Source organism: Passer domesticus, chromosome 12 (assembly GCF_036417665.1).
Source record: "Passer domesticus isolate bPasDom1 chromosome 12, bPasDom1.hap1, whole genome shotgun sequence".
Classification (NCBI taxonomy): Eukaryota; Metazoa; Chordata; class Aves; order Passeriformes; family Passeridae; genus Passer; species Passer domesticus.
This window is the reverse complement of record NC_087485.1, coordinates 14,868,578-14,894,255: the sequence shown is the minus strand read 5'-3', so window position 1 is coordinate 14,894,255 and position 25,678 is coordinate 14,868,578. Positions and strand designations below refer to the sequence as shown.

General features: G+C 40.2%; 1 long non-coding RNA gene across 2 annotated transcripts in view; it reads left to right on the top strand.

Annotated features, from left to right (window-relative positions):
* Positions 1-5,073: 5,073 nt before the first annotated feature.
* LOC135279411 (uncharacterized) overlaps positions 5,074-25,678 on the top strand; it is a 46,211-nt gene continuing 25,606 nt past the window's right edge. The window contains exons 1-2 of one of the 2 annotated variants that reach the window (XR_010346651.1): positions 5,075-5,213; positions 5,371-5,586. This is a non-coding gene — a long non-coding RNA (uncharacterized LOC135279411). Of the gene's footprint in view, positions 5,214-5,370; positions 5,587-25,678 lie in introns of those variants that run through there. The other variant, XR_010346650.1, reaches the window with a different exon arrangement.

The following is a 25,678-nucleotide window of genomic DNA, read 5'->3' as shown; positions in this document are numbered from 1 at the left end:
CAGAAAAATCTGGGCTTTATTCCAAGAGGAGTAACAAAGAAGCAGAAATTTAAGTGGTTTTCAATGCAGAGAGCCCTTTTCAAAGACATTTCAAATATTATTCTACTATTTGTCATGGATTTTTGTCTTATCAAATTTCCTTCTCAACAGGAGACAAAGTTGAGTGGCAATAAAGTCATATCCCTTAAGCTAGATGGCAATACTTGGGAAGCCTTGTGTTGAAGGTGGAGCTGTGTCTTATGCCATGATGTGGAATTTCTGATAACACCAACCTGAGCTCATGCAGAGAGTGAAATCTGAGCTAGATATGGCAGTAGGAAAGGAGGGTCACACTGGTGAATGCAAGCACTACCAGGAAATCCAACTCATGGTCCTGATGCAAAACTACACACCTCAGTAGGCTGTGCTTCAGCGGCTGCCATCACCAGAAGAAAAAACTAAGAATATTTCACTTGCACTAAACCTCACATCTCAGAAAGCCCAAGTGCAGTTGTATGGTTGCCTGATTTACGGGCACCTTTACCAGAGCTAATTACATTTTTTCATACCCTGGTGATTTGCTTCCAAATCAAAGCAATTGGTTTAAGAATTCCATCATCCCCCTTCTTCTGGAGGGGTATTCTGAAAATGAGAAATAAAAATACTGAGACAAAAAAGATATAGAGATAGATTAGATGACAAAGATGCTTAAAAGTTAATTTCCAGTTGTATGGAAATATAATGTAATATTAATACCCACATCTTCTGGTTACACATGATGACATTGCTATTCATATAAGGAATTGAAATTTCTCTATGAAAGTACATAAATGCTCCTCCAGCCTTGCATGTAGAAGAATGCATCATATAATTTACAAGCATTGTATCCAATTTAGTCAAATCCGTGTTACCCAGAAGTTGAGTGTCAAGTCTGGGTATTCAAGCCCAAAACATTGGATTTTAAATAGGACTTTTGGTCACCTTGCAGCTCAGAATTCCCAGCAGTGACGAGACCCTGAGAATGAGTTACCAAACCATGGTCTCCCTGCCAGAAGGGGCAGGAAGCCCTTCCTCCTGGGTCCCCATCACAGACACCTTCAGCATGATGACAGGGCAATATTTTTATGGTGCAGAGCTCAGCTGTCCCAACATGGAAGTGGCACAGGAGAGGGGACCACCCTGCAGGGTGTAAAGAAGGGAAAATCTACAAAAATGGCTATCTGTCTTCTCCAGAAGAAGCCATGTCCTCTTGCAGCACAGCAGACAAAGCTGATGGCAGCAGGCTGTGTCACCTTTCCAGCTCTGCATGCTGCCCTGGTGTCCTGCTGCAGCTTTGCTCTTTGCATGATGTCACCAGCACTGGCACTGAGAGGGGGTGAAGTCTGACTTTTTCATAATCTCTAGGATATAATGATACAGAGTGTGCTGAAGTACCAGCTCAGATTTCCCAGCTGTGGTTGGTGGCAACACTGATGCTAATGATGAGCAGTAATAAGCAGTACTGATACTTAAACTCTTGCTAACATCTTTAGTCATCTTCCTGACCTTTTCCCCTTTCCTGGCTTGCAATATTCATTTAAAAGGAATATATCATTATATAATCACGGAAGATGACTTTCCTTGTGTTTGCACATTTTCATACTATAAGAGTCCCAAATTTTTTCCTTCTTTTTTTTTTTTTTTCCTTCAGCAGTAAATGGATTTGCAAACTTTTCGTATCAGAGATTTAATAAAAAATTATTCATCATCTGCTTGAAGCTTTTGAGTGCAAGCACTTCTCATCAAGTCTTTCTTCATTGGTAACAAACATAACTCATAAACTTTTTCTGACAAGGGAAAGTAGTTTTTCTTCTGCTAGTAACTCTTATATTTCAGTTTCCAAAAAAAGAGAGAAAAAAAACCCAGGAAAAACAAGGAACTCTAAATGCTTCCATTCATTTTGCAACCATTTCTTCATCCAAATTTTAGGAATGATTTCTACCTTGTAAGCTCTGGCTTTGAAACTAATAATTCAAGTGAAAGACACAGATCTTCCTCAGAGAGCAATGGCTGGTAAAGTGCTGTATGGGTTTCTAATGCCATTACCCTCAGAGGTAAAGGGGAAAGTCTGGTTATTCTGGGTTGCATTCTCCTAATGTGTGTCTTCTGTCTTTGCTTGACAACTTAAATGTCCCTAGCTCCCATTGCAGGGTGATTTTTAGCATAAGTACCTGCCTTGATCCGTGTTGCAGTGTGTTCCTTGCTGCTTGAGAGGCAGGAGTTAACCTGGGTGTGCAGAGACAGAGGCTTGAGTACAATCCACTCACAGATTATAGCCCAGAAACCAGTGCAACACAACACCAAAGGGTGTGCTCTTCTACCAGGGAGGGAAAAACCACAACTGTTTAGTGAGATCGACATAAAACTGACCCACAAAGGCCTCAGGAAAAAGGGTTTTGTGTTAAATTTTTTAGGTAAGTGCATAAGAGTGTATGATGTCATTTTGGCTCAAAAGTCAGCAGAGGAAGCTTTTTTTAAGTTTAAGGAACTGTCTTGTGTTTTTAAGATTTTGGGATGAATGCCCTAGGGATGTCTTGGTTATTGATGAAAGGTAAAATAATTGCTAAAGCAAACAGAGAAAATGATGTATCTTGTGTTCTCCACCAGAGAAACACAGCAGGATCCAAAGGGAGGGTTGTGTTCCTTTCCTGGCATTTCCAACATGTTTTTGCATCCAAGGACCCTGGAAGACCCCAGACTTCTCTCTCAGCTAGTCAGAGCTCTTTCAGGCTGACATAAACTCTGGATGTATTTTACTTGTTAAAATATGCAGGGCAGGGTCCCACACTGAACAAGTTTCTCCATCTCTTTGTTACCTTTTTTCAAGCATTTTCTCCCATGTATCATATGTAAAACTTGCAGCTAATTTGTCCAAGGGAAGGAGTGCTTTAGGAGGCACTGCCTGTGCTTGGACTCATGCCATGCAAGGAAGGAGGTGTGCAGGTGCTCTCCTGGCGTGTTGTACATGCCCTGGGATCAGGTCCCAGGCTGGAGGGATCTGCAGGGCTGGGAGGCCCAGCCCCTTGTTCCACACAGGCCAAGTGAAAGCCAGAGCTGGTGGCTGAAGGTTTGTTTGTCTGCCTATGCAGACATAAAATGAAATCTCCATGGATGGAGATTCTGCATCCTCTTTAGCAAAACTGTCTCTGTGTGTAAATAGTCTTGCTGTGACTCTTCTTTTCCTTTTAGCCCAGTTGGATTTCCTCTTCTGCAACTTGTGATTGTCTGATACCCTTGCTTCTTGTTCTTTGCTGAGATGAACCCCTCCTATAACCTTGCCTTAGCTGGTATAAAACAGCAGTAAAATTACCCCAAAACTCTTCTTCTCCAGGATAAACCAATTTAGTACCCTCAAATTCTCCTCTCACGTCTCCAGTCCACTGGACTCTCCACTACGACTGAACTATGACTACATCTATAAAATGAGTAATTTTGTCATTAAGATGACTGGCCTGTGGGATACTTGTAGCTCTGAATAAATACACAACCATGCTTTTCTCTTTCATAAAATTACCCAAAAGCATTTATGTAATAAGGATGCTAAAATAATCTTGATTATACTTGTTTATATCAATTCTCATCAGACATGATAAATATTAATGTAAGAATGAGTGTTAAGTAAATTGAGATGATCACAAAACAGCACTTTAAAACAGCATTATCATCCAGTGGATCACCCTGTCTACAAAGGATGGCAATAAAATGTATCAGTTGACCTCATAATTTGCTTTCATTTGTCTGTATTCCTTATGAAACTTGGAAGCTGATATGAAATGTGGAATCAAGGCTTTGATTTATTAAGGTAGAATGGGTTCAACAAGTGCTATAAAGACCACTTGATTCTGATAGTTAAATTTTGTTTGTGTGAGACTCTCCAGGAAAGCATGTGGCACTCTGCTAACAATGTGTGTTTTTCGATTTTAACAAGACAGTCAGGGAAAATTGAGATGAGGGAAACTGACAATTAGAAGGTGTTTAATGTTAAAAAAATCCAACAAACCAACAAACCCAAAAGGAGGTTGTACAGAATTACAGCAGTAAGAGCTGCCTGAGTAACATCACCTGATCTGGCGAGACCTTTCTTAGGAAAGAAAGGGAGCTTGGGAATTTCAGGGAGGCAGTGAGTGAATGTGGAAGGGTCTGCTAGCTCCATGAACTGCCCCTTAGTGGCACAGCTGCTGAGGCTCCAGTAAGGACTATGTGCACTGTAGTCCTGTGTCTTTGCTGCTTGTTTTGTTGTTAGGTATTTTGAAGATTTTCCTTCCTTGCACGTGGATTGTGTGCAGTGAGGTTAAACCCTGTGTTCTGGGTGTAACTGCTCTGAGAGGTGCCTCACTCCATCTCTTGAGAGGCTGAGTCCAAACAAGAGGCTGTGGCAGAGTCCCAGGGCTCTGGGGTGCACAGAGGGATGGGGCAGCTGCAGCCTGGGGCTGAGTTTGCTGTCCCCTCGAGTGCCCACTGAGCTGGCTGTGCTCTGACAAAGGCATCTCCAAACGTGGCTCTGCAGCTGGTGTGCAGGAAAGGTGTCTGTCATTAGACAGTGCTTTTAGACAGGCTGGGAATGCTGCAGTGGTGGGTGCTGTGGATGCACAGCTGGCACCAGCAGCTCGTGGCATCTTTCTGCTTGTACAAACACAAATTCCTGCTCAAATGCAACAGATGAGAAGCTTTAGTGTTTCTTTCTTGTGCTTTTTCTCTGCTGGTTTTTTTTTTTTTTCACTTCCTTGCAATCACTGATAGGTTTTCTGGGCCATGCCCAGATGATTAACTGCAGTTTAGCTCAAGGCTTCATAAAATGTGGCTTTCAAATGAGTTAGTGATAGATGAGTTACACCAGAGTGGTGCATGCAGAGCTGGGAATGACAGCTCTTGCTACTACTTAGGATGGTATTAAAAAGAGAGCTGGAAATTTCTAATTTAGAGAGATTTAATTTAAGAGATTGTGTTTATTGCCCTGGCTGTGGGAAGCATGTTTCTTATTCCATCATCCTCTATCAGTCAGGCTACTTCCCCTTTAAGTTGGTGGCCAAACTGCTGATTGGTAATGAGGGAGGACAGGTGCTATTGTGTGAAACCAGGCAAACATGTGCTGCTGAGATGAGGGCCCTGGGGACCTTCCAAGAGCAGCTTGAGTTTCTCAGGGGTGCTGTGCTCCTGAGCTTCTTCCTGTGTGTAACACCAGCAGTCTGGACTTGGTGAGTCATACTATAGGTAGTGTGGAAAACACTTTTAAAATGAATTATTTTAATGAACATTGACTATTACTGGATGATTTTTTTTCTTTCCTTATGTGGTTCTTTTCCTTAATCCCTGCCCTGACTGGTGATAATGTTTCTGTACTGCAATGAGTAGCATGGACATCTTGGAAGGTTGATAGCTGCCTGTGTATGCTGGGAGGTGAACAGGATATGAAACCCTTCTAATTTTTGAAAGCAAATGATAATCATTGTAATAGATGAAGAAATGGCACAACTCTTTATGCATGAAGAAAAACCAGAAGGATTTGAATTTCCCCATGTCAGAAGTGTGATGACAATAATTCTATTAAAAAAATTCTTATTGGACATATTCAGGCTTGTTGGGCTTTGTCATAATCTTTTTTTGTAATATGCTAATTGTGATAATGTTAGTCTCAGCTTAAAGTGTTGCTGAAAGTTTTTGTCTATGTTTGGAGATTTATGATCATGAGGAACTGAACACCTGTTCCATGAATAATAGGAGGACTCTCAATGGTCTGATACTGGATTAACTTGGTCAAAATTTTATGGAAAATTTATTCAGGTGAGGATTCAACATTATTTGTTAGTGAATTCAAAGCACTTGATGTCTTTTTATACCTTAGGCTGGAAAAACAAGACTAGTTATGCTATTAGCTGGACTTTGAAAATGCAAATAATTATGTAATTAAGAATGTGCTTCAGTCCTATTACACTACCCATAAAATTTCACAATCTTAAAAACAACATGTTTTAAAATATTTTACTAAATATAATTCATGCAACTGAATTTTATAGCCTACCAAGTTGTGCAATTAAATAGTACATGACTATTTCTTACAATTAAAGATTGCAAGGATCTTCCTACATACAATATGATATATTTAACAACTTTTTATGCTAAATAGTTGATATAGTTAATGTTGTAGTCACTTAATTCAATTTTAATTAGCCAAACACTAGTTTGAAAATGTGAGCTTTTCATTAACTGACATTGCTCATATTTTTGCTGCTTGTTTTCCCTGTAGTTCTTTCAAATTATGTATGTATAATGTGTTAATGTTCATGAAATGCATTTATCATTGAAGGCAATGCCAAACTTGGTGCAGAGTGAAGAGAAATATACTTGTGTGTTTTTTGACAAGTGTAGCTTGATCCTGAGATGATTTAAAAAAAATTAAAAAACAATTTCTAAGCATTAACTGAGCACCTCTCCTGCAGAAAACTCCTCTGTTTTGGTTTTATCTTGGGCCTTTTGACAATCACAGGTGTCCAGGCTGAGGTTCTGTCACTGAGTAGCCTTGAAATACACAGAAACTAGGAAAACTCTGTAGAAAGGGATTTACACCCTGAGCATGGATTGAAGAGAAGCATTTCATGAGGGACAGTTTCTAAAGGACTTCTATAATTTATTGTTTGATTCTGAATTATGAAACTGGGAAAAGGTGATATTAATTTGACTTTGTTATAATACTTGCTTTGCACTGTTAATCCTACAATCTATATAGCTGGGGAAAAGATACCAGCTGGTTATAGGCTAGAAATTACCATATTAATGTTTTATTTGTGTGGGAATACAGTTGTGTTAATTAATGTTTTGATGTGGTTACCAGCACTTAGTGGTCTCTGAACGTCCCCTGCTGACTTAGGGAAATTAGAAATGTTCAGGTATGGATGTGGTGGGGCCAGTTATCCCATTCCTGCCCCAGCACTCAGGGGGAATCCCACTTTTTGAAGGGTGGTGGTGGTGTGGACTCGTGCCATCAGGGAGAAACCTTCCTGGGAAGGGTGGCTGGGAGAAGGAACAGTGGGAGGTGTTCAGCAGAAAGAGAGGATTTCAGCTGATGTGCAGCTTGGCTCCAGCCAGGGCTGGCTGTCTCTCAGCACTGATGAGAATTACCTCACTTCATGAGAAGATCTCTTGGTGCCTGTCTTGCTGTAGAATTGTATTTACAACTCATAGTCTAAAAGATACTTATTTTTGTCTAGTCACAATTGGTTCCAATTTTTGTTTCTTAAAACTACTGGAGCTTTTATTTTTTTTTTTTAATGCCAAGATTGGAGTAGGGACAGAAGCTCCCAAAATGCAATGAAGGGATATGTATGAAGAAAATGGAATGCTAGTCTTGAAGCTGCAACCTTCCTTCCTTCCTTCCTTCCTTCCTTCCTTCCTTCCTTCCTTCCTTCCTTCCTTCCTTCCTTCCTTCCTTCCTTCCTTCCTTCCTTCCTTCCTTCCTTCCTTCCTTCCTTCCTTCCTTCCATTTTAATCCAATGGACAGACAATGTGTTTTTGCCATTGATATCTCTCCTGTTCTCAGTCTGCAGATCTGAAAGAGTTAAATATACCAGCACTCTGTAACCTAGATAAAAAATATGCATTTTAATTTCTAATAAAAAAAATCAAGCAGGTATGAATAGCAATAAAATTACTCAAAATGTTTAAATTGAAGGAAAACAATTGAAAATGGATTTAGAAATATAATGTTTAGTTAAGCAAGCTATAATGTTCTGTTATTTTAATCAGTATTGTGAAGCAATTTAAACTATGCTGGAAGAGAATTCTTATGTTTTAACATATAATTCTCTCCCTCCCCCAAACAGTCACCAAAAAGTCCTTAATGTTTCAGTCATATTCTATGGTCCTTGGCAATAGCAGCCTCTGCGTGCAAAGGTTTTCAGTTTTTTGATCTGTTTGCTGGCTGGCCCTCGTGCAGCCAGCCCTGGACAGAGCAGCCAAATGCACCTCCAGGCTGTCACATGAACAAACAAGATGCTTTACATAAGACCTGGAACAACAAATAAACAAAAAATCCACTGCCACAATTAGCATCTCCAGAGAGATGCAGAGTGTTGGCTGTGCAGGAGGAGCCTTGATTCAGCATTTCCTCTGTCCCTGCCTGCCTTGGGGGTGATTGGGGTGCCCTGCTGTGCAGGGAGCAAGGGACGGAGCCTCAGCTCTGCTGCTTGCAGACACCTGGAGCAAGATCAGGGCTTGAGACAGGAAGAAGAGGATTGGCAATTTCTCGAGTCCCCTCCAGCCCTGGTGCTCTGATGAGAACAGCTGACAGCTCAGTGCTGACAATCTCTTCTGCACAACTAAAACTTTGGGAGGTTTAAGCTCGTGTGAATTGGTTCAGAGGGACCCCTTTGCTTTAGATGCTTATCTGGAAAATATGTAGCCATATTTCCAGCCATAATTCTGATTTTTTGTGATGTTTCTTGATTCTTTCACCTGCAGTGAGTGAAGTGGGTCTTGCCAGTTGTCTGGGCAGCTTCTTCATGGGAGACTTTAACAAAACTTGTCTCTTTGTCCTCCACATTTTCCCACATAAGCTTGTAGGCTTGACACTACTGGCTGTACTTCACTGAGGACAGTGAAAAACTCCTGATTTTTTAGCACAAATGTTTGCACTCTTCCCTCGACAGCAGAAAAGAAGTATTTGCTCGTGGGGATTTAGAGGTTTATCTTCTCCCCTCTCTCAGAGAGCCTCAGGTCTTGGAGGAGCCGGGGTGTCTGTGCTCAGCTGGTCTGGGGACGCTGCTGTGGCGTGGGCACTGGCTCTGTCTTGCCCACGGGCCCTTGTGGAGGAGCTGCTGTGTGTGCCAGGCTGTGTCCAGCAGCTGCTGTGCGTGCTGAGGGCCAGGAGGCCGTGCTGGCCCGGAGGGACCGCTGAGCACAGCCTGTCCCCTCCGTGGCCTCCTCCTCCTCCTCCCTCCACATGGGACTGTGGGCAGAGGAGTCTCCCGTGCTGACCCCAGCTTTACCCCACAATTGTTCCTGTCTGTTCATTTAAATTCCTAAAGAAGTGCAGAGAAAAGAGAAGATGCTGCCCTGTGTCTGTGGAGCACCAGCCCAGCAGCCCTTGGCTTTGCTCGCATCCTGTGGTGCTGCTCCAAAGGGATTCCTCAGGAGAGAAGCCACGTTGGTGATAAATCACCGTGCCTGAGGCTGCCGAAGGAGCTAAGAGAGGGAGAAAGGAAGCACTTTGCCCTGCCTTTTATTTTCAGGGTGGCTGCGTTTGTGGGATGAGAGCTGTGTGTTGCACAGGGACGTTTCTCCCCTTAATCATCCCATTCTCCTGAGGGGGAACTTCACATGTGGACACTTCCAGGCACATCGGTGCGAACAGCACGCACGGGGACACCTTGGCGTTTGTGTGCAGCCCCTGCCACTTCCAAACAAGCTTTTTACTCTTTAGAACATGTTTATTAAAGAAGATTTGGGCTTTAGAATAGGTACTAAATCTCTGCAATGTGCTGAATTCCCATTCTGTGAGACTCCAGTGCAAGCGCTGAACTGAGGGGAGGCGGGTGAACTTAAATTAACCCAGGAGAGGAGGGTGAATGCTGCTTTCAAGCAGCAGATGCTGCAGCACCAAATAAGCATATTGCACAATAAATAGCAGTCATGGCTTTAATTAGGAATTCAATTGAAGTTGGAAACCACTTGCCTACAGTAAAATTGTCCTATTTAACATTTCTATCAACATATTTTTTTATCATTGGCATTGTTGCTTTTAATTTAACTTTCAATTTTAACTTCCAATGTAATAGATAAAATCTTTTTTTAACACTGCATTAATAGTTCTTTCCTATGCATCTATCTTGATCTTGTATTTAAATCACAGACACAGAACAAATCAGGGCAAAAAAATAGACACATCTTTCAACAAACTGTCCAAAACCTGGAATACCTGTGCTTTTGGATCACTAGATTTATTTGGAGCTCCAGGAATGTGTGCTTAACACACACACTCATACAAAATGCTCTCTCTGAAAGCTCTGGTCTGGTGGATCGGAAAGCAGTTGAAAGGTGACAACCTGTCAATATGTGCCTCAGAGTTAGAAGAGTATGGGCTTCACTTCCAAACAGCAAACACAGGCTAACTTTAGGTATTGAGCTTCCTAAAATGTAAGAATTCAAGGAGGAAAAATTGTGCTTGCTTTGTTACACCATTGTGCTTGTAGTTCATCTACTGCAACTGTAATTGCTGGTTAACTTAGAGGATAAGCTGTTTATTGTGCTGGCAGGCTGGAGGAGCTTTCTGCATTTTTAGCTGGGGATCTGTGCATGATAGGTGATTCTTGGTGCCCTTAGAGGCACTTTGTGTTAGATGGGGCAGATGATCTGCTAGTGGGAATCTCTGGATCTCCCATGGAAGTGGGAGGGACTAAGCAAAGTCCTCTCCGTGCACCTCCCACTCCCAAAACTGCAATGTACATGCTGACAAATAAATACATATCAATTATGTAAATATACTTCTGAAAAATTCACAAAGCCTTTACTATCAGAATAGTGATGCAGTTTTGAAATGTGGAAGTATTGCAAGGAAGAACTTCTGAAGCACTTGCAGATAAAAAAGGCAGACAACCTTATGAAATCAGTCAATCCTCCAAGTACAGAAGAGACTTCACTTCTGCTAGCCCCAAGTATCTTGTTATTTCACTCAGGGGAATTCTTTCCTGGTACAAGACCTGACTCCAGTAATCCTGGGAATGTAAGCAAGAGACACCAATCGAACTTCTGTGAGAATTTAATATCTACAGTAATAATAACCAGTGTTAATGCCTCTATCCCTCCATCAGATGTGGGCAGTCTGTATTGTAACAGAGGGAAGAGGAAAACCAAACCAAACCCACTGAACTCTGAAAAGGAATTTTGCCCTACCCCAAATCTGTGGGGTGGGGGGGTCAAGCAGAAACTGTGCAGAGTAGGGGCTGTGGCTGGGCCTTGCTAGCTGGGGTGAAATTTCAGACTGATAAAAGTATGCTAAGTCATAGACATTCATTTATTCCTATTCAGGTTAGGAAATAACTTTCTAAAGTGTGGATTGCACAAGTAATGTTTGTACTAAACAGAAATTCATCCAGCATGGAGCTGGATGTAAATTGCTCAAAACTGCCCTGGGAAAAATGATATATTAGTAAATATGTTAACAAAAAAACCCCAAAAAAACAAACAAACAAAAAAACCAACAAAACAAATTAAAAAAACCCCAAACAAACAAAAGTAAGATTGTAGAACCTGCCTGATAGTGTGACTTGAAATATTTTTGAAAAAATACAGTAAGTAAGACAGAACCAGCAAAAAGTTCTTCCTGGTCTGATGAACTCCGATTTTTTTTCCCCTAACTTACGGGCAGTTAGGCTTCAGGAGGCAGCCTCTTTATCCAAAGTTTGATGTACAATGTTCCTCAAGCTTTCTTAAACTCTAATATGGCTTGAATTCACTTGTCAGAAGTAGAGAAAGTGGTGGATTTTCAAATCTGTGTAATTTCCAACAATGAGTCATAATCAATAAACTATTCCCAGAACTATAGTTAGAAAGGGAATAAAAACAAAGTGAAATCACACAGGAAGTAAGGAAATAACTTTAAAAAGAACGTCAGCTGACAGGGTATTGGCTACTGATACTGTATCCACTTATTTAGATAAATAATGTGTGGAGTTTGGTTTAAGTGTAAATGATTTTCCAACGGAAGGAAACTGGTTTTGTTCATTGTTTTTCCATTTGAGATTTACCTTTTGGGTGATTAATTTTTCTGCAATTTCTTTTGAAAATACAAAATTCTGATTTCATGTTCTGTTAAAGGAATGTTTTCCCTGAGAAGCTGTTCTCTTTCTGTGTGGAAGTGATGTGGGAAAAAAAGAATTATTTGAAGACATTTATGAAGAAATAGTTTCTGGAGGGGTTTCTGAGCCTCATTTTGTGAAGTTTTTGCAAGGTGCTTTGAGATTTAAATACTGCAAGGTATTTGTTTTTTTAGTGACTAAGATTTTTTTGCATAACTGGAATCAGTTTCTCTGTGAGGCACATGCACAGACTGAGAGGTGGCTACAGTGAGATTGTGAATGGGGAGAAACCTGACCAGAGTGTGGGACAAATCCTGTCAAAATATACATGGCACATATAGTCTTGCAAATAAAATCAAATTCAATTCCTGAATGACATCTGTCACATGGGTAAGAATCAGTGAATGTCACCTTTTCCAGTTCCTTCTCTCTGGGTGATTTTGGATTTTGTCATTTTAAAAATCTCAAGGAGCGTGCTTTGGATGTGATCTCTTTATACCCTCCATATTCCATTCTATGTATGACCAGGATTAATATAACATATGCAAACTAAATCCAGGCTATTGCATTTACCAACACTGAATTTTTATGAAGGTAGGGTAGCTCTTTGATAATCCTCCCTGGCTTTTATTTGCTTTCCTTTTTAATATTTCAATGAAAAAAAATATTTGTTACCATTTGTTATTTTGCAATTTATTTTTGTAAAAGTCTATTTGTGTTGTGTTTGGCCAGAGAGTTACTGTAACTTGCTCCAAATTGCTGTCCTCCTGGAGCAATCCATGGAAATGTGTTGCTATTGTGTTAGTACCAAACTATTTCATATCTAGAAGACTGAAATCACAGGGACAAATGCAATATTTTTCTTTGCTCGACTTCTGTCTAATGAGCTCTGCTGTTGGGCAATTGGAGATCTTCATTCTAGCCCTCATTCTTGCTAGTTCCTGTGTGACTGAGTGCATGAATTCTTAATATTCCCATTTCCCCATCTGTAAAATGGGAATTTTTATACTTTCCAGCTCTATAAAATTTATAATGCAATTAATAGGATATTGACAGAGCAGTCTGAGACCTCAGGTGGTAGGCACTATATGTAAACATTTTGACAGTTTTATTATTTCTTCCAGCTTAAAAATAGAAAGGTTTAGGAATCACATTTGGAAGAGGCTAAGAGAGTTTTGTGGCTGCTGCCAATAGAAGTATTTGGACCATCTCTCTTCCTGTTTCAAAAAAGTTGCCTTGACTTGCAACTATTTAGAATATAGTCCTCTTTCACATAATCTTTCCAGCATGCTCTTTTTTATTTTTTAATACAAAAGTCATTATTTCTTGGGGAAACAAAAGTGAAAATAATTCCGTGAGATTTACACCTAATATTTTTCTGTAATTTTGACCTGTTAAAGTTCAGTGCAAAGCCTTTTATTTGTTGGGAATAACAGTGGCTAGCCCAAAGGATCAGAACTAAGAATAATGTTTCTCACTATTCTTTTCAGCTGACCTTTTGCTTAGCTGTGAGCTAAGGTCATTTTCACTCTTGGCTGGGCTTCCTTGACAGCTAAGATGGCTTCTTCATGAAGATACTGAGATAAACTGGGGCCATGCATTCATTCACATTGCTAAAACCACTTCATCAAATACTGCTTCTATATAAAATACTCCCCATCTAATCAAGAAAACATCAAAATCCTGCAAAGTGCCCTTGTTAATCCTGTCACTTACCACCTAGACCATTTTTCAAGATGATTTAATTAGCAAAGTAAAAGAACGTGCTATTCTTCCAGCATTATTCACACAAGTTAAAATGTACGCTTTGCTTTAAGATATAAATAACTTGCATAAACTAGTAGAAAATACATGCAAATGTAACACTGACATTTAAAAGCAAAGATATATCCTACAGTCAGACATGTTCTGATTTTCTGCCAATATTACCAGAGCCCCAAAGCCACAGTGAGAGGTCTACCTTTGCTAATTTTCAACCAGAGTTGGAGTGAAGAAGATCTGCCAGTGGAAAGAGCCACACACAGCAAAAATGTAGTTAGGTCTTTATTTTTACCAGATCCAAAATGGCTTTTTGATACCAAGAACTCTAAATGTTCCAGAGAAAAGGAAAAAGCTAGAGGAGATAAATACATGCCAAAAATAAGAAGTGCAGGTGTTGTGTGCTCTATGCATATATGCTAACCCATAAAAATTGGCTTAGCAAAGGCAAACCAAAAATAGCAGCAAGAACCCATGATGCTACTCTAGATTAACCCTAGAAGCAATTCCCCCTCTTCAATAAAGTGTAGACTTACTGGAGGTAATTGTCAGCATATTCTTTATTACTGCTTCATAGTTATAATATCAGAGTGCTCCTAAGGTATAATTAAAGATTTACCTAGATTTATGAGACTTTATCATCACCAACAGGGTTAAAGAATGCCAGGGAGACCCATTGTGTGAGGGTTTTGCTCAGCAGTTTCCACAGCAGTGAGGGTATTGTGGAATTACTTCAGTGCTTTAGAAAAGCTTGACTGCTTGGCACTAATGTAAGGGGTATTATTAGAGAGGGGACGGTATCTGCGTGTTAGGCCAACTGTGCACCTTTCCTTTTCTGGGAAGGAGGAAAGTGGGGGGAAAAAAGGAATCAGAAGCCAAGAGAAGGGGATGGATGTACTCTGAAGAGTGGAAATTAAGTAGGAAGTAAGTTATCATTTATAACGATGACAATAATGATTTGCTGGAAAGTTGTCAGTGTCCACACAGCCCTCTCCATTTCCTTAATACTGATATCCTTGGTGATGGATCTGTGCTCTCCCACCTGAATTCTACACAGCCCACACTTTTAAATGTTAACTAAACAGTGCTGAGTGTTGTAGGCTTCCAGATGTTACCATATTTATTACATAACTGTTCACGGAATGTATTTAGCAAGCATAGATGATAGGATGAGCCTGGAAATCCTAGAAGGGATAGAAACAATCTGTAGTGGTATTTTAAGACATTATGGTACCTTACCTTCCAGTTTACTATGTACAGGATCAAGTTGCAAAGCCAAACCTGACTTTGATTAGTGCTTTATTCTTCAGAGGGTATCTGAGGCTGAGAGATCAGAAATCACTGTTCAGGGCTCACAGTTTGACTTTCTCTTAGCTGCATTTAAACATCCTAGAAAGTGATAAGACATTAGAATAGAAACATGGTTCCTATTAATGGCAAATTCTTTGATGATGAATTGTATCTGAATTTGCCTATGGTTCCATAGAAAGATCTTGTTAGAAATTGCTCGCTTCTCCCATATTCACAGTCTGTGTTGCCGTGGGAGTTTATAGAGGGCAAAGGATGAAATTTGTAGCTGAGTTAAATATAATACTCAGTTCTGCACCTGGTCTGGAAACACTAATTGGTTATCTTGCCCTCTAATATTAGTCTTTTGCAGCGTGAATCTTTGATCCTTTGGGCAAACATTTCAGTTTCTGTTTGCTAAGGAGAGGTTTCATTCTGTGCATACAGTACATGGGTGCCTACTTCTTATCACACTCACTGAGAGAGTGTAGAAAAGCTAATATTCGTGGCACATAAATTGCTTCTCTTATTGCAACTTTCACATCCTGTTCCTTCCTTCTTTGCAAATTCAGAGTTGAAGCTGTAATAGAAATTTCAGTCATGTGAAAAGGATCTAAGGTAGAAAAAAAATATCTTCTGTGGGATGGATTGCCATTTTGAAAAAATGAGATAAAGGAAGTAAAAAGGAAATATAAAACAATAAGATTATGTTATTTTGTGCTGCTTTCCTAGAAACAACTGACATTTGAAACTGCTTGAACTAAAGAACCTGTAGGACTTTGAGCACATAGCAGGCTCCTGTAAGACCATTGCAATCTCGCGTGTAAATACTCCACTTTTAGAAAATGCTGGAAATTTAAGCTACTCATTAAAACTGTACTTTGTTGGTGTTGCCTGGCACATATGTAATTTTTCTAGGTCCCTGATCATGTAATATTTTTTTTTCCTATGGGATTTTGCCCCACCCCCCTTCTTCTAGACAGCAGCATGAACTGTTTTCTGGACAAAAACTCAGGCACATATCAGATAATTGTCTACAAAGCAGTTATCCTTGCCTTGGTGGCTCCAACAGTTGAAAGTTATCAATATCACTTGTTACTGCAAGGAGAAAAAAGACATGGCTAAAACATGATAATAAATAATAAGCAAGAAAATCACAAATCCTGCTCAGCATGGAACATGTGGGGCCTGAATAGAATTCCTAAGCTCTTACAATGGTGGATCAGGTTGATCAGGCAGTGATTATATATGCAGATCTGGAAGCTGGAGCATGTGGCCAGGAGACAAGAGGCTTTAACTTACGCCCCACACTTAAGAGCTTTTTCTCTTTGTAAATTGGGATAAGTAGTATTGTCCATCTCCCTGTGGAGAAACACCATTAGTAATTTTGAGGCATGCAGATACTAGATGTCAAAGCAATTCAGCGTTCCTCACACCAAATGCATCAGAGGCAGAAAGCAAAAAGGAGGGCTGAAAAGGTATTCCTGGCATAGCTCCTCTTTCCCTGAGTTGTGGTGCCCCCCATATACTGCATGATGCAGGGCTTGTGTGGAGAACAGCAATAATATAATTAAAGACAGTTTATGTTACACTTAAAAAGAAAGCAGATTTGAAGTCATATGGACCACCTAATTTTAGTATTTCCTATTTTGTAAGTGCTTAACTTTCATAAAATAAATCACAATCTCAATAGTCTTAGTGTAATTTCCTAGGAATTTTTTTTTGTTGTTGTTTGAGAAGGAGGGAATGAAAAAGTTCTATTTTGTGCAGCCTTAACAGCTCCCATCAGGCATGTGATTTGACTCTGATTTCTCAGGACAGATTTAAACTATTTGAATGACATGACTTTTTAAGTTACTGGCAGCAGGAAAAGGTTCTTGTCTTGGAAAGGGTGGGCTGTGGCAGCTCTGCACTGAGCCAGGGAACCCAGGCCAGATTGTGTATGCAAGCTCATGCTCTCTTGGCTCTGTGTACCTCCCCGTGCTGGAGGAAACTCCTCTGCTGGTGGGGACACAGAGGTGGAGGATGTGTGAGAAAGTCCTATTAAATACAGGCTGTGTTCCCCTGCAGGACATGTGTGTATTACTGCTCTATTGGCTGTGGGGTGATTTGGCCTTTTAAAATGTTCATTTTCCAGCAGTACTGGGAATTCTGTGAAAATCCAGTAGAGAGCAGAGAGCAGGAAACTGTTTGCAGGAGGGAGGCAGTTAAGTGCAAGCTGCAACCAGTTTTTTTTCCCCTGCACTAAAGAAACAGTAGAAGAACTTTCTTAGTTTCAGCAATTTCTCCATGTCACACTTTGAAAGCTGAATGGAGAAATATTGTAAGGATGTTTCTAAAGTCAAGGGGAAAAAAAAAGTCTTTTAAAATTAAAGGTGGAAACTGAAGGGGAGTTCCTAACTGCCTTTGATAGAAAAATTCACAACTGTGTCTTAGGTTGAAGTCTGCATTTTTAGAGTTTAAACTCAAACCAACAGCTTGTTCTCTTATTTCTATTTTCATGTGGATTTTTTTCAAGATTTTCAGAGTGTGCTAAGAAGATTGCTCAGTCCTAAATGTGTTCATTCTTATACAAGAATTATTTTGACCTGCATTGCTAAGGAAGCAGAAGGCAGAAAGGCTTAGACTCTTAAATGTATCCTGGTCCGTAATTTTCACAGATTTAACAGATGGTAAGATTTCAGTAGAGGTTATAAACCTGGCATACTTTGACTCCTACAGACTTTCTGCATGCTGTGGCTCCTGCACTGTGAAACCTTGGTTGCAGGTGCTATTTAGTAAGCCCAGTGATGGGGAATCCTTTTAGAGGAAAATCTATGAGAATAAGGCCCGAGAAGTTTATTTCATCTATTTTTTCCCTTGTTTGTTTTTTAATAGCATAGTGTTAGGTGACCTGAAGCCTTTGGACTTGCAACAGTCCTGGGCTTTGTTTCTTGTGCCCTGTGTTGTCATATTCATGTTAGTATGGGTTACCATTAGGAGATGTTAGTGTGGCCTGCCAAATGCTTTGAAAGGGTCTGTTCTGTGCTCAGCAAATAAATGGTTCATCAGTCCTGACATAATGACTTGAAATCCACATGAGAAGCATCTTTTAACACTTACAGGTATTCTCTTAGCAATAGAATGCCTTAAAAATGAAGTATACATCAAAACTTAAGCCATGTCATTTCCCTGGGGAAACAGAACTCAACAGCTCTCCAGAGGGGAACAGTGACTTCCATCAACTAATACACTGCATATTAAGACTTTTCTTTTGTAGTATAATCAAGCTAAACTAAAACTAGTCATCTTTTATCCTAGTTTGTTTTGGAGGAAACCATGCACAGTTTGGTTCTGCGAGGTCTTCCATGCTTAAATACCTGGACACTGGGGTTCAAAAGCCAACAAATGGGTACTGACTTCAGGGTATTTGTTTGGGGTATTAGGTATTCATTTCCCATGAGCTCCAGATAATCAGACAGGTAGAGTTTCATAGCCCTCATCAGAGGGAAAAATTTTAGAAGTATTCATAATTTATTATTGAGCAGAGTATTTACATGGGAAGTCCTACTAAATATCCTAGCAGAGGAAAAGCCTGAGATGGGCCTTGTGTCTTCATTAATTTCATAGTTAAGACTCCAAGACAGAAATCTACTGGAAACAGTGTTCTGGAACTATTTGTTCACTTTGAATTGTGAAATTATGATTTTCTATGACCTGTCCAGTGAATGCTACTGGACATATGGTTGACATTGCACATTTCTCTATGTGTGTGTGTTTCAGACTGATATGATGCTCTGGTCTCTCTGATGTCTAAATCATAATTTTCCCAAGTTGCAAAGGATTGGTTTTTTTCAGGAGTTACCTGCTACAGCAGTGTGCCCAAGAAGGGATCCTAAAATGTTTTTGAAGCAGAATACTGGATTGATATCAAAGTGATTTTTCAACCACCTGCCAACTGTTACAAACTGTCTCCCAGGGTTCCTGGACTCAGAGATGCCATGTGCTTCCCTGTGGTCCATTTGCACACCAATGGGAATTCAGGTTTGAAGAGAAAACCTCTCCCCTGACAGCTCATGACAGAGTGGCAGATGGGGAAGGACAGCTGAAGGCAGTTTAGGTCCTTCAAAAATGACCTTTGTAATGAGGATGTGGTGCAGGAGGTAGAAGTGGCCTCCAGAACCTGGAATGTAAGGATGAGGGTGAGGTAAGATCAGCAAGAAGATTTAGGGACCTCATGGCCTGGACAGAGCTGGGGCACAGGAAACTATTTTAGCAACTGTATATACAAATGTTTGTGATAATTAAAACCCTACTGTCATCCACAGTAGGGACACTAAAACATGAGGGCTTGGGCAAGCAGGACTGGGCTATTGCTGAAATACTCCATTCCGTAAGTGCTGATAAGTGTTTTTAATTCTGTTCCAGCCAGGTTAGTTATAAGCTCAATGATATCCAGCTGTATGGGAACACGTGGCCAGTCCTGTCATCTCTCACCTTAATGAGCACTGAAAGCCAATAACTAGAAATTCTACCCAGTGCTCAGCATAGCAGTTCATTATATAAGTTCTACATATAGTTAAATTAGTAGCTTAGTTGACAAGAAGGTGACATAGCTCAACTTATTTTTTAAATTGCTTAGTTTTATCACTCTATTGAACAGATTGTTCAAGTATTTATAGAATACTGTGCTACAGCCAATGTGATCTGCAATTAAGGCAAAAATGGTCAAGTAAAATGACATGATCAAGCAGTTTAAAATGAATCCACCTCTGATTGCCATCAAACAACCAGAGGTTGAGCCATGAAACACAAAATTGCCATCTTTAATTCTTTAAGGAAATAGGGTGCTGGGACTGAAATATGTTTTGAGTGAAACTTTAGGAAGGAAAAAAAAAAAAAGTGGTGTTATCAGACTAGGAACTTTGTTACTTTCCATTGTGGTTTAACATGGTGCTGAGTTTCAGTGAGATGACCTTGTGGAAAAAGCTTGTAAACCCTACAGAAATTACAGTTGTTGAAGCACTAACCTTGCCACCTTGAAGGGGTCATTTTCCTGAAATGTACAGAGTTTAAATTTTGGTTTAAAGGGAGAAAGTAATGTAAAATTAATGGAAATTCATGGAAAACTGTCCAATTGAATGGTCTAAGACTTTTCCCCTAGAACTTTTGCTCTTCCAAGACTTTAATTTCACTCCTGAAGGAATGTGGAAGTTGTGTCTCCTTCTGTCCAGACCTGACTCAGAGAACATGATTGCAGAAAAAAAAAACAAAAAACACCAAGCTGATCACAACAAACAAAAGGCAAACAAAGGCAAACAAATTTCTTTAGCAGAATGATTTTTGTATATTTTCATTTTATGTGGAGCTAAACAATCTGTTGCTTTTGGAACCACAGGTGAAAAGAGAAGTATGAAATAAATGAATATTAAGAAATAAGGCACAGATTTAGCAAACTGAAATACTTCAGGTTCTACTAAACCTCTATTAAAACACTCAGTTTTAGAACTATGATCAAAACATTTAAAGTGGCTTCCCCCCTCCCCCCCCCCCCGCCCTTTTCCTCTCAGGAAACTTGTTTAAATCCACTGTGTGATTTTTTGTTTGTTTGGCTTTTTTCTTCCAACTTCCCTTTCATAAAGATGCTTTATTTGGAAAAGGAACTCTTCATTAACAGTTTTTTAATTGACTTTGGTTAGCAATTGTGTCTTGCCCATAATCACCTTTGGCAAAATGTTGGTTTTCGGAAGGAGACCTGGGAAAGTGATACAGAGCTAGAAAGGAAAAAAAGTAGGGATTAAAGAATGCATATTCAGAGGAACCTTTGAACAGCAAAAAGAGGAAAATTTTCCCAGAGAGAACCTCGACCAAGTGATTTAGCTCCCCCTGATAAAACTTCGGCTAGAGAGCTCCTGGCAGGGGAGGTTTTGTATCACAGGAATCAGCTGGACATTGTGGTTGGAATGCTCTCACCCTCTAGAACAGCTTTCACAACTCAGTCGTGTCTATATTCTGTTCTCAGTTATGCTGATGGTGAAAACTCCTGTGATTTGGACAACAGCTTTATATGTTTCTGTTGCTAAGATGGTCAAATATTCCCTCAGTTTGAAAAACACCTGGGCATTATTGTCCAAGACTTGATTTAAAGAATTTGCAATACATCATGTTTCAGATTGAAAGAAAATTCGACTGTTTCAAGCAGGATTTATTCCACAAGCTGCATTGTTTTAATTCACTTGGAGGTTCCTCAGGCTTTTTGTATTTTTAGTTAGGTTTAAAAGTTCTTGAAAAAGAGGTCTAGTACTGCTAGCACTTCCCTCTAGCACAGCAGACTATGTCTTGTTTCCCAATAACTACAGATTCTGATGTTGCCAGGAAATATTTCCAGCAGATTTTGTAATAGAGGGTGTCCACTAGAGATGGGAAACAAAGATACAGGAATATCTGACATCAGTCTTGGCCAGAGCATCCGGTTCTGTTTGTAACTGGCTGCTGCTGGCTAGAGCAAAATTCATCAGCACAAGATGAAATGCTGCAGAGCAGGATTTGGACAGCGTGTGGTCCTTGCTGCTGTACTCCAAATGCACCCTCAGCTCGCATCCCCATGCTTGTCTCAATGCCCCTGCTTGCTCGTATTTCCAGTGGTATTTTGAGGTGGAATGTGAGGAAGAAGAGGTGTTGCACACATTCTTCTACTTTTCACAGCAGAATAACAGATTTTGTCATTGGGTGTCCTGGTTTGCAGCTCAGGCTAATAGCACTGCATGAATCCCTGCAGCTCTCCTCACTGATTACCCCTGCCTGGCACCCAGGAGCCTTTGAAAGGCTTTTTGTGTTGCTTTTTGACAGGGGAAATTTGTGAGAGGGAGAACTTTTTGCTGCTAGGGGGTGGCAGGGCAAATTTAGCTTAGCAGCTCACATTAATTGAGTCTGCTGGTGCCTGCCGTGCACTAAAACTTCAAATTTGATCTGGTCAGCATGGCTGCATAGGTGGTTTGAAGTTGGATTTATCCAGCAATGGGAACTGTCTCCACCAATGAAAGGAACAGTCTGTGAGCCTAGTGGTCTGTGACAGCCTGGAACTCCAAATTGAAATGGGTGTGTTGGCAAGGGATGAGCAGCTGTTCCTCAGAGCAGTTAATTCTACTCCTGCTGCCCCCCTCTTTCTCCACACAGTGATACACAAGTCTACAGAAGAGGTGGAAAGCAGTACAGCTCTTCTCCCCTCTCTCTTTTTTTTTTTTTTTGACCTGGCAAGCCACCCTCCCCCATTTTTATTTTTGTGGCCAGTCAAGTTTGCAAAGCCAGCCATCCTGACTCTCTGTACAAGCAAGATAAAAATTTTAGAAGTGGAAGTTCAATGCTGCAATGTGATTTAACTGTACCTGTCTAAACCTCCTAAGCTTGACATGTCAGTATCAGAATGTGACATGACCTCATCAGAATGATGTGTGAAGCCTGGGGCGCTTCAGGAGTGCTGTTTAAACACACTAGAACATTTACTCTTAAAAAATGCTCTTTAAATTTTTTAGGTTCTGATATCCCTGATCTAGTTCAAGTCTTGTATGTAGCTGTTTACTAAACAAGTAATCATGAAGAACCCAGCCAGAGAAACAGTGGGGTTGGTGTATGGGTGTTTTAGATGAGGAAAGATGGAGACTCAAGAACAGCAGGCTTTGCACGTGTTCATCCATGCTCTGGATGCTCAGGGCTGGTGGGAAAGAGCTGCTGTGCATTCACACTCAGCTTGCTTGTCAGTCCCATCTGGAAGGCCTGGCAACCTGAGCCTCACCACCAATCACTCTTATTTTTCCTTTTTACCACTTCTTTTCAAGCAGGGGAACCCCACTTTTACCCCCTTCCATTTTCCCTTGTTTTCATCTGTGACAGAAATCCTGAGCAATCAAGCCCCCCAAAGAGGGCATCATGTGCCAGGCACCACAGCCTGGGGATGGCCCTCTCCTTGGATGTCCAGTCTTGCAGGGAATATGTCACACAGGAGCTTCAGAAGTGAGTTCTGTCATAAGGAGATTGTTGCAGCCAAATTTTATTGCCTAAAGACAAGATGTTTCATTTCTGAGACAATTTGTCTTTGCTTAACCCTAAATGTTTAAGACCTTTCCACAAGATTTGATGGCCAATATCATGTCAAAGAGGGGATTTTTTCATTTGCTTCTCTTCTCCCCTAAGGTCTCCTTCATTAACTTCAGCTGCCACAGCAGAGGGTGGGAGAAATGCTTTTGTGTTTGGGCTAGAAAATGATAATTTTTCAAGACTGTTTTAAAACATCAGATGGGAACAGAAGTTCACAAAAGTATTTCTGCTTTTTTTCTTTTTTCTTTTTTTTTTAACAAACTGTTTCATAGCATATGTACCACTTAATATGGCATATGTTAACTTCAGTGTTTTAATTGATTAGCAAAGTAAATAGATGTATATAATGGGAATAATCTGTCAGCGGCATCATGAGGCTCCAGCAAGGTGAATTCTTTCTTAAGAATGTAGTTTGGGGGGTTTCATTGCCTGTGATTTAAAAAAAAAAAATTGGTACATTGTCTACTGTACATTTTGCTTTCCCCCTGCAAGCTCTACTGTCTGACAGCATGCAAATGAGAGATGGCTGTACATACAGAGGGAAGGAAAGAAAGGGATTAGGTGGACTGCTAAATACACAGTGTGGAATATTGTCAATGTTCCCTGGTGACCTTGGGATCAGCCCTTGGCCGAGAAGAAAATGGACTGTAATTAATAACTCAAAGTTCCAGGCAGCAGGGCCTTTGTTTCTCCAGGTAGGAGAAGGAAACCATTTAATGCGGTTAACAAAAAAAAGAGAGCTCTGTTAAGGGGCTTGTTGGAAAAGCTGACTTCCATGAGCTTTTCTGCAGGCTTTTCCTGGCTGCTTTGTCTTAGCAGAGGTTTTGCTCCTGGATGGACTCATGGAAAGAGAAGGTACCAAAGCACTAAGATTATAGCAAGGATTGAGAACTGTTACTTGCCCACTTGCATAAGCTGAATTTCAGTTTATTAAATGTCTTTGTCCTGTGAACTATTGGGTAATAAATTCCCGGCTGTGGCATGAGTGTCTTTCTTAGCACTTAAGTTGGTCCTATGAACATTCCTACAAACTCTAACTTCATATTGGATTTTCAGGCTTGTTTTACTGTAATTCTGATTTTCATTGGAAAAATTCAGCTTGGAGAGCGCTGTCAAATGCTCCATTCCAGCTCTGAGCAACCCCATTTCTGTAGGCAAGCTCGTGGACTTTGAGCTGCTCTGCAGGTGGGCCTCTCAAACCTGGGCATAACTCTTAAAACACAACTGTTATTCTTAGTTACTGCTCTATGGACAGCTTTCCTGAGAGACACAGTCCAAACAACTTCTCTAAAATCAATCATTCTATCTAGAGTATTGCAAAAACATCTATGACAGATTATTTTAGATGCAGTAGATAAGCACAGTTGTTTTTTAACTTGTACATGGGATGTAATTTTTTCCACAGTTTTGATAACCTCCGTGCACATAGTGGTTAAAGGCTGAAAAACATTTCTTTGGTTTAAAGCATATCAGCAAAATACAAAAGCATACATTGAGTGGGACAAAGGCTTTGGGGACCAGGACTTCTTGCTGCTGTTCTCTGCATGCAGCTGACCTTGTCTGTACTCTATAATGGAAGTTACTTCATCATCCAGCCTTGGGCCTCTCCTGAGCAAATGCTGCCAATCACACTGAATTGTGCCAAAAGCCTCACCAGCCATGTCGTGCTGTTCACTGCTCACTGTGGATCAAATGAGACCACCAACCCTTAACCCCAACAGAATGGAGAATTTGTTTAGTTTCAGAGAGGCAAAAAGCACACAGGTCTGCAGTGTGCTTTTGTTTTTACATTAGCTGTTGGTGGTTTTCTAGGGATTACATACAGTACTAAGAAAAAAGGAAAAAATGGAGGTTTATTGGTTCTCTATGTACTGTGTAAAACCCAGTCACATTCAGTACTTGATATTTAAATTGATATGGAATATAAGCTTCAATGAATTTGCCTGTTAATTTTGCTTTGTTATTTTTGCTTCATCTGTAGTTTCATTGTGCATATTTGTTTTAAAAATATGAGGTATGTTTGTTACAACAGTATGACACTCCCAAGACTTTATAACATACAAAGCTCTTCAAAGTTCAAGTTGCAGTGTAGGTAATGGCCCCAGTTTAATGTGGGAAGTTTTCAAAGATCCTCTTGCATAATATTTTAGTGTTTTGTTAATTTTTGCAGCAATTGTTCAGACACAAATTGCCATTTTAATGTTTTCCCCTAACTACCTTCATCAGCCACAGATCATAGGACACTAAGAATCCTGATTAACAAAGCTGAGAAAAAAAAGTATTTAGCTAACAATAACTAAGAAAATTTTCAAGACCCAGGCCAATTACAAACCATATTCTCCCATTATTCAAAATCAAGGCAGTATTTTACCTCTTCCAGAGCCTTTCTAGGCCCTTATTAGTACTCCAGATTTGCTGCAGCAAAATGCTTTTTTGTCCCCACAGGAAAAATACAAATTGATTTCTCAAGGTATGGCCCATTATCTTCCTTGTCCCCTCAAAGCCACATTTTTCCTCAATCAGTGAAGTTTGCTGAGCATCACTCCTGGTGGCCATCTGACCATTACTGCTTTGGTTGTTGTATGGGATAATCTCTAAGTTTGCTCATCACCAGGAACCACTTGGTGCATCACCTGTACCTGCCCTGCCCTGCTGAGGATTTCATGTCCTTCACCTTTTTCTCTTGGCACCATTGCCCAATGAAAGGCTGAGCCAGGACCTCCAGTTTTAAGAGTTTTTACAAAAAATCATGG